The sequence below is a fragment of the Lichenostomus cassidix genome, chromosome 4 (genome assembly GCF_008360975.1).
Source record: "Lichenostomus cassidix isolate B80296 chromosome 4, HeHo_3.0, whole genome shotgun sequence".
NCBI classification, from domain to species: Eukaryota; Metazoa; Chordata; class Aves; order Passeriformes; family Meliphagidae; genus Lichenostomus; species Lichenostomus cassidix.
The window spans coordinates 29,872,104-29,881,475 of NC_139484.1; positions in this window are offsets into that span (position 1 = coordinate 29,872,104).

Consider the following 9,372-nt stretch of genomic DNA (forward strand, 5'->3'; position numbering starts at 1 on the left):
ATCCTAGGAAAATCCAGTAGACATTTGCTATTCTAGATCATTTATTTTCAACTGTTTCTTAGTGTGTGGACCTCTTTAGAAAATTCACATTAATAGTGTTATACAGCATAAGAACTTGCTTTTCTTTATGTACTGTAGATTTTTTTAGAGACATTTGGGAGATACCTCGTATTATCTACAGAAGAAGCAGATTTGTTGCATCTTCTTGGTTCCCCTCTGAGAATTTCAATTCCTTTTAGACGGAAAACTGAATTTAGCATTTGTTTACTACTTCGCATGATCTGGATTTAGGTGAACGATCTCTAAATCAGAAACTGCATCAATTACAAGTAATTTGGTTTAAATTCAACAAGATTTTTTTCAGCAGAAAATGTCCAGAGCTAATAATTGCTTCAGAGTAAATGATTTACCATGAGTATATAATTTATACATTGTAATGTATTTAGTTCTTCAGATATTCTGACTGTTAGCCTGACATATTCAATCAAAGCAGTAAACCTATATTTAGAATAGCTTTAGGTCTTTTCATAAAGACAAGCCATCTTTAAAGTGTATGCGTGTACACATACATTGTGAGAGTGGAGCATTTAGAGGTTATACAGCTAGCAGTCTGGTTCACTTAAAGTTAATTTATTTTCTTATACAACTTGATTCCTTTCCACCGAGTCTAAAAAAAAATCAATTTCTATGATACGTCACTTCTTCAAAGTCATAACCAATGCTGCTGATTCATGACATGATTACCATGCCTGCAAAAGTTCAATTAGCTCAATCTGAAATAGAATTTCCAAAGGCAGTGTTGTCTTTAGAGGTAATATAAATGTCAGAAAAAATGTACTAGCTGAATAAATACCATCCACTTACAGTTAAATACTAAGACTGCAGATGGATTCTACTTATGGCACTTAAGCAAATAGAGCTATATTGTAGAAAAGGTTGCAAATATGCCTTTCAACTCTGTGAATTCTGTCCAAGAAGAATCGATATTAACAAAAATTAGGCTTGCAAAGTTCTAAAGTAAGGTGTATCTCTGAAATGTGTATTTTTGTGAAAATTTTTCTGCTTTGAAATCAAATGCGCTTGAATCCATTTCTTTACTGTTGCTATTTTTTGTGTACTGTTGATCTCTAAGTTCTTAAGTTTCACTAAATTTCAACTTGAACTTCACATAAAGTGAGATAACATTGTTTCCACTTGGAAAGAGTTTAGCTCTTTTGGTACATAGAAGGTTTGGTACCTAGTGCAGCATCCATGGACCTGGGCTGGGCTCTTCTACTTTGCACACCATGGATGCACCTCTGGCTTTTCTTTGGAAAGGTGACAATTGCATGCTTTGTACAGCCTTCACTTTTGTTAACCTGGTAATAAGAAAAATGGATTTAGGATAAAAGTAGTCATTGGGAAGGGAGACTGATAGACAATGTGGTTTAAATATAGCCCAAGGTTACTGTGTGGTTTTTTTTTCGTAAAGGGGTAGAAAAATATATCCCAAAACACTATGAGCTATGATGACAACCATGATAAATGGGGTAGATATGCTTGATTGGCAGGATTATATGAATGGTTTGGATGCTCTTGTATTGTGCAGTATGCAATATGTAACAAAGCTGGCTTTAATAGTTTGCCTGCAGTGCCTCAAAGACATTCAGTCTGTTGTCACAACAACAGTTTATTTTCAGAATGTGTTTGTACTGCTCCTTCTCTTCAAGTTGCTGAGGAACTTATGAAGTCTGGGGGGTATACAACTCCCTGTAACAGACCCAAGCATTAAGAGTTGTATAGGTTTAAGGCTTTCACATAAGTGTATGAACAGTGAAAAATACAGTGGAAATCTTTGGAAAAAAATTCTGAAGCAGGGTGGTTATTGGCACTTGGATTTTTCTGGGGGCATGTGTTTCACTGACACTAGATTCTCTGGCTTCAATATACCTCACAGAATATTCTAAACCTAGGCACACAATGATATTTCCTGTCCAGATGTCATCAACATCTTGGTGTCTTTTCTACATCACACCTTAATTTAACACAATGTAAAAATGTTTAAGGACACAGGAAGTGGAGGAAAAGCAGTATGTTTGGTGCTTTTGTGAACCTCTTGTTTCAGCTGTGTTCTGCAAACCCATGTGGTTGTGAAAAATATGCAGAAAATAACTAACGTTGTATTTTTGCTTCAGTGAAATGATGATATGAGGGAACAGGTTGGGATTTCAGTGCACAGCTGATAGTTATGGGGCAAGGAGGAATAATTTAGTAGGGATGCTCCTCTTTCTAGCATTAAATCAATCAAAACAATGGTTTGGGTTCAAAATTCTCATTAGCAAATGTTCCTCCATGAGCCAAAATGGAGAACAAGACAACCTGTTCATTTTCAGTTCCTGTGCAGGGAAAATGTTGGTGGTATTATGAATCAGTTACTGAAAGCTGCTAGAACTATCGGGCATAATCCAAGCCCTGCAATCTATTTTAATACATGATTCTCTAAATGGCAGATTTTAAGACTGCTCGCCATCATGTTTTCAACTACTGGTTAGTGTTTTTAAGATGCAGAGCTGTGATAATGACCTTTATTGCACAGAATCTGGTGTAACAGCTCAAGCGTTCTTTCCAGGGCATAGAAGAATTCAATATGAACAGCTTGCTTTTAGGTTTAGTGTTGGAAAAAGTAATTACTACAAGGTAATTGCACTGCTGCTGTTTTTGTTTGGAACATAAGGCGACTATTCCAGCACAATTTAAGATGAAATCTGGTCAGATTTTAATGAAATCCCAAGTAAATATGCACCTCTAAAAATCATGCTCTGTCTGATAAATATCCTGTATCTATAAATAAAAGTTTTAGTGGAAACCAAGCAAAATTTCGTGTTTCTTACAGTGGTCAGATGACCCTGGTGCTGCATGAGACTTAGGTGTTGAAGGGAAAAAGACCCCTGGAGGTTGAAAGTTTTTTGTTTTTTTTTTCTCAGCGACATCTCAGCTTTGAATTTTATGTGGTATTTGTCTTATTATATATATATATATTACTTTTTCTTGCTTGAAAAGTAAAATATTAACTTGTCATGGTTTGGGAACTGTATTCTCCAATTTAGTATGCCTGTGACATAGGAGCTGGCTTTCTGACTATTTATTTTTTGTAAATACGATAAACATTAGAGTGAGTATAGAACTACAGGAGCTCAAAATACTCTTTTATTCTTCCTAAAAAGTTACACCTTTGTGATGTCATAACTGACTATTGTACAAATGATTACAGGGTACCAAACAGCATTGCAATTTAAAATGTTGAGAAAGAGAAGAAACCAATTAACCCTTGTAGGAAAAATTGTTATTTTTTGAACAATCTTGGCAAGAGAGACCTAACCGTCTTGATTTCTACCTAAAATAATATTCTCCAGGTTTTTGAAAACTGTTGGAGTAAGAGCTTCGTTCTTGCTGAGAGATATCCTTAAATTGTGTCAAGTGATGTTATGGAGAATATGTCCTGTATCAATGCCGATATTTAGAAGAGCCTGTGGGACAGGTGAATGAGAAGTATTTGTGGCTCTCCTTCATCAAGTATTAAAAGTATTACCACTGCCTGTATAAAGCAAAGGGAGGCAGATACTTTCTGTTCTTTGAAAGTCAGACCTTAAGCTATGTTGGTCTCTTTGAAAGGTTTGCTTTTGATTAACTCTATATGGTTTGTGTCTACATAACACAATGTTTACTTAATGAAGTTTCCGAATTTTTTTAATTTTTTTTTTTTGCAAAACCAAGTGATACCACTGAACAATTTTAAAGCAAATCTATTTTACTCTTTTGATGAGGAAAACAAGAGTATGGCTTTACTGAAAAAATGTCCAACAATACTGAAAGAGAAGCACCTCAATTACCTTATCTAATTTAGGCCTGAAGAGATAAGTATGGAGTTTGAAAAACGTATTCTTGTAAAGCTCCAGATATCTTGAAAATAATGAATTTAGTGTAATCCAGTCAAAAATAATCCTAACTCGGCTTCATGTTTAGAAGTATGCTTCAGCTAAGAAGTATGTTTTTAATTGAATTTTGAGTCAGAGACTCACAGTTATCTGTGTAAGACACAAGGAAATTGGAGAATGCTGTGAAACCGATTGAAGTTCGGCAGTGTTTTAATGCATAGGTTTATCCAGAAACAACTATTTTGTTTTATAATGACAAAGAGCTGCTTTTTTATATGTTAACAAATTAGAAGCACTGCTGCCACTGAGACTGAGACACTTTCTTGATAGGTCAGTGCTATTTAAAGATCACACAAAAAGCTATCAAAGGAAATACACAAAGGGCAAACATTTGACTCTTTAATAGAGGTGACCAACAACAAATATAGTTTATGTAGAACTTGTAAGGATTGTGATTAATTTAGGAGGTCAGCCATGGAAAGAGAAATAGGAACAGCTGACTGTGGGAACACTTTGTGTTTAATAAGCACTTTGAGTGTAATAAGAGGTGTTATTTGTAATTGTGAAAGTTGTGTTCTGAAGCCTTTAACTTAAGATATTTTGAAGTGACTTTCAAAGAGTCAAAGCTAAAGGATATGGAAATGATAATGTACTCCACAGCAGAAGTTATTCCTAGGCTTTTGGTTATACAAGTTCTGAAATGGGGTTTATCCATCTTATAAAATATGTAAATCATTAGAAAGACCAGTTTGATAGTGGATTTAGAGCAAAACTAGAGAAGGGTGAGTGGAAAACAAACAACATGAAATAACTAAGCAAAACCAAGCAAAACTTGAATGAATTACAATTAACCAAGTGATATTTTCCAAAATTAGTGGTTACTAGATTTTTCTTTAAACTAAACCAAAATTATTAAAAATATTTTTTTATCATTTCCCGGTTGATCAGAACTTACTATATACAGGTGCTATATGTTTCACTGTTTGGTAAAATTATTTTAAAATTTCTTGAAAATATTTGGGAACATGTAATTGCACAAGTAATGCTGTGCTTCCCTTGTTTTATGCTGTGGTAACAAAGGACTTGACTTTTCTCTTTTAAATGCTGCTTACCATTATATGTACACTTAGCCATATTCTTTCAGCTTTCAACACTAGCATTTTTATTAATTTCATGAATTATTATTTACTTTTTAGTTTTGCAATCTTGGATTTCAGTGTTAGGTCTTGTAAGTGCCAGAGATATCTGTATTATTCATTGATTAAGTTAATGTAGCAGCAGCCCTAAGATTGAATTTCTGATTATTTCATGCATTTTCTGAGATTGAGACACATCAGACTGGATGGCTCCTGTTGTCAGCTATTTTCTTACTCTCATCAAGTTAAAATTGAGTTTTTGGGTATCATTTGTATATAACGACTTTAGATCTGATTTTGAATCCTCTGGCATCAATGATTGTGTGAAACAGAGCATGGAATAATACTGCAATCAGATGAGGTCTGGATTAGTAAAGTATCAGATTGAAATACAGGGTGTGCAGATTCTCTTTACTCTTAGTCCAGTGACAGAGCAGTGATGAGACAGGTGCTTCCTTTCTGAGTGCTGGACTTAACCTGCTTGAAAAGTAGGCAAAACTGTGCTGATGCATGTAAAGTGCATCCATTAGACATATAAAGCACTGTAGGAGAAAAGTTACTGTTACAGGCACGTTTCCAGTGCTATCTATCTTCAGTGTAGTCTGGGAAATCCCAGTCTAACTGCTGGACAACTGCAATCCTCTGAATACTCCAAGTGTTTACACTGTCTGAGTGTTTTTTTCTCTTTTTCAGTTAGTTTTTTTTTGGGTTTTTTGAGTTTTGTTTTGTTCATGAGTGTCTTGTTTTGTTTCAAAACCAAGAAGTCGCTCTGTTCTTTCAAAGATGTACATGTATATATGAAGTATAAGGGAAAAGTGGTGTACTTTAAAAGCCTTATGAAACAAGTCAGATCAGGAATCTAAAAGTAGTGTGGAAATAAACAGTTCTCTTTCATCTAAAAGTATAGCTAGATAAAATATACAGATGCTAACTTGTATTCCTAGTTTTTCATCCTCTGTGAAGGTGATTTCCTTTTTCTGAAGTTCTGTCTGTACACTAGAAGAACACTTACGGAATTAGGGGGTTGTACAACTAGAAATTAGTGAAATATCCAGTTATGAGTAGAAGCATCAATACAAACTTTATTAAGCTCCTAGTAAGTATTAATAATAGTATAAAAATTAATTTGTTGTTAATACTCTCATGTATAGCTCTTCTGTTGCAAGCAGAGCTAAGGTCCTCCTTGATCCTCCTAGTTTGTCATATGAAGAATATCATCTCAGAAAGGTGGTTTTGACTCTTACTTTGGCATGGCTTCCTGCAGTAGCTGCCAGCACACCAAGGTTCTAGCAAGGGTTGAGAGCACAGTAAAAAAGAACTAAACTCTCTAACTGCAGCAGAACATAATACTGTAGGACAGCAACTAGCACTGTAAAGAGAAACTGAAAGGAATTTCTGTTCCCGGGTTATAAAATCTTTGATTTTCGGTTTCATGTCTCACCAGCCTGGGCAGGGGATGTTCTCCTGGCTCCAGGTACATTACTGGGTGGCAGTACAGTGAAACAGAGAGTGGCTGCTATTTTCAAGAGCTTGTCTAGTATGAACAGAAGAATAAACCCAGTGTGATAGTAATAATTAAAATAGCATGTAATTACACTGAAAAATACCTCCCTGTTCAGGTAATTGTATGAAACAAAAATTTCTTCGGTACTCTATCCATAGACTACAAGGAAACCAGAAAAGAAACACTAATAAACCATAGCAAACATAATAAAACAAGGGTTTTTTTCCCTGCATGAAAGCACAATATTTTGAAGTATACTATTTATATAAAGTAGAACATGTCTAGACATGGAAGGAAGAAAGGTTTACTTAGAAAGATCCAAAAAATAGGTCTGTAATCTAGGATGTGTGAGAACTACATCCCCATTTCAAACCAGTGGGAATCAAAAAAACCCAGAATTTCTGACATCCAGGCAAGATCCTAAAAGATGATGATACACTGACTTGTAGCAGTTTCTTGGAAGAGTTTGCTTGTGACTCTTTTCTAAGGTCCTGTGTGGTGATCAGATAACAAGAATATGCAGTGGTTGGTTAGCAATGTAAAAGAAGCCAGAATACATGTGATTTTGGCAGGGCTTAGAGGATTATGCTGTACTGTGTGATGCCTGATGGGTTTTTGGATTTTTTATTTTACTTTTATACTCTCTTTATATATATATCCTTTATATATAACCTTTTACCCTTCCCCGTTCCTGCACTTTTCACTCCCTGTATCTTAACCCTGCATTCTATCACCCTAGTACCCCTTGCCCTGCTCAGAATCCTTTGGGAAGACGAAACAAACCCACAATCTCAAAAGCATGACACACAACCTTGAACAGGGCCCCCACCACTGAGACATGTTTTTTGTAAACTAAGTAGCAATCTTTTGGGGGGAGGGCAATTTTAATAAGGGGGCAGTTACTTCATGTGTTAGACTTCTTATTGGAGACTTTTAGATAGGTATTTTAATCTAGGCTGTCTATAAATTGTATACGGGAGATATCGTGGGGGGCTTTTTGGCTGGCCTTTGGAGCTGGCTTGTTCGTCGGTGCGCATCTGGGATCCTATTAAACCAAGGTAAAACCCCTATCCCATACTGTGTGTCTGCGTCTAAAATTTTTCCTAGCAATTTAAGGCATCAGTGTAAAAGGAAAACAGTAATTAAGGTCTCCAGATTTAAAACATGTATATATGCAAGAAAACATCTGAAATGAAATTAAACCATTCAGATTCAGTCATTGACTATAGTTTTTGCTACATTCATGTAATAAAAGGGCTGAGGGACGTGAGGGTTTTTTTTTTGTATTTGTTAGGTTGGTTTTTTTCCCGTTAAGATGAATTTAAATAGTTTCAGGCTGAGATTGCCATTAACTAGAAAAATATTAGGATGAAATAACTTGAAGAGCACCTATGTAACCCATCAAACAAATAGATCTGCAGCCACAATTACTGAAAGGCTTTCATGTGCAAAGTCCATCATCAGACTTTAAATAGTGTGTTTGAAATCAAGTTCATCTGATAACGACTTGGTTGAAAATATTGACAGGTTCCAGGTAAAAAAGCTGTCTTCTTTGTCATCAACAAATGGCAAATAATTGATCATTCAGTGAAAGGATGGTTACTCAAGAGTTTAACTAGATGTTTTAGTATCCTTTAGTATAATTCTTGATATATTAGTATCCTTTAGTATAGTTTTTGATAAATCATTCTTTCTTGTCTTCACAATTTTGCTTTAAATACTCTGTACCTGCCTTTATAAATTTATTTCCCTCTTCTTTTTGTCTTGAAAAAAGGTTGGCATTTAAGCACATTTGTTTGTGGAAATATAGAAGCAGCCACTGTTCTCTGTAATTTTTAGAAACTGTTATTTAAATAGCTTTCTACAAATTCTGTCCATGTCTTGAATGGAAATTTTCTTTTGGCTTCTGGATGCCAGTCTTGTAATGTAAGGTAAAGTATACAGAGAAGCACAGAGGCTTCTCATACCAAAAATGTTAAATTGTTTTTTCTTAATAACTGTGACCTTTTAAAGCCATTTTAAAATGAGCTTCTTGGTTTCTTAATTTTATGTTCTATTACATATAAAACTCTGTTGTTCTCATTTGGAGGAAGTCCTGCATAATTTAGTAACAAAACAAACGTGCTTTGTTGTATTCTTTAAAATCTCAGCAGTTCTGGCTCATATCTGATGTGGATGGGTACTGCAGTCACTGAGAGGTGCCACAGTGAGTATCCTATGGTACATTTCACATGAATCTATACAATTCTAAGGGAACTGTAAAACACACAGTACTTGGCTGTATTCTTTTCTATGAAACATGTGGTGTAACATGAATCTCCTGAGGAAGCTGATGAATAGTTCTCACCTTTGTAAATTAAAGGGAAACAAAATCTTCAATACAACTTTGATGGTCCACATATAGACTAAGATGGAGACTATACCTAGTTGTCATTGCATTTCATATAATGAAAATGCATTTCTTTTCTACCTAATTGAGAATTAGGATAGCTTTATATGTCTGCTCTGGTGTCCCTGAGGACATTGCCAGTGAAAATGTAAAACCCAAACCAGCCTCCACAACTCTCTCCTAAGACCATGTTTTTGTCTTGGAAGTAACGCAGTGTAATATGAGATACAGCAGTTGCCAAGGTAACTGTTCTTTTCTGATTTGATAGCAGCAGGTGAATGGTTGCCTGGATATCCACAGTAATTTGCTGGGGCTCTCATAATTCAGGAAGGATGTACACATTCTTTTCCAAGCTTGTTTTTCTCTCACAGAAGCTTTGACTAAAATCCCAAGGTACATGATAAGTATTAAAATATTATTCAATATTAT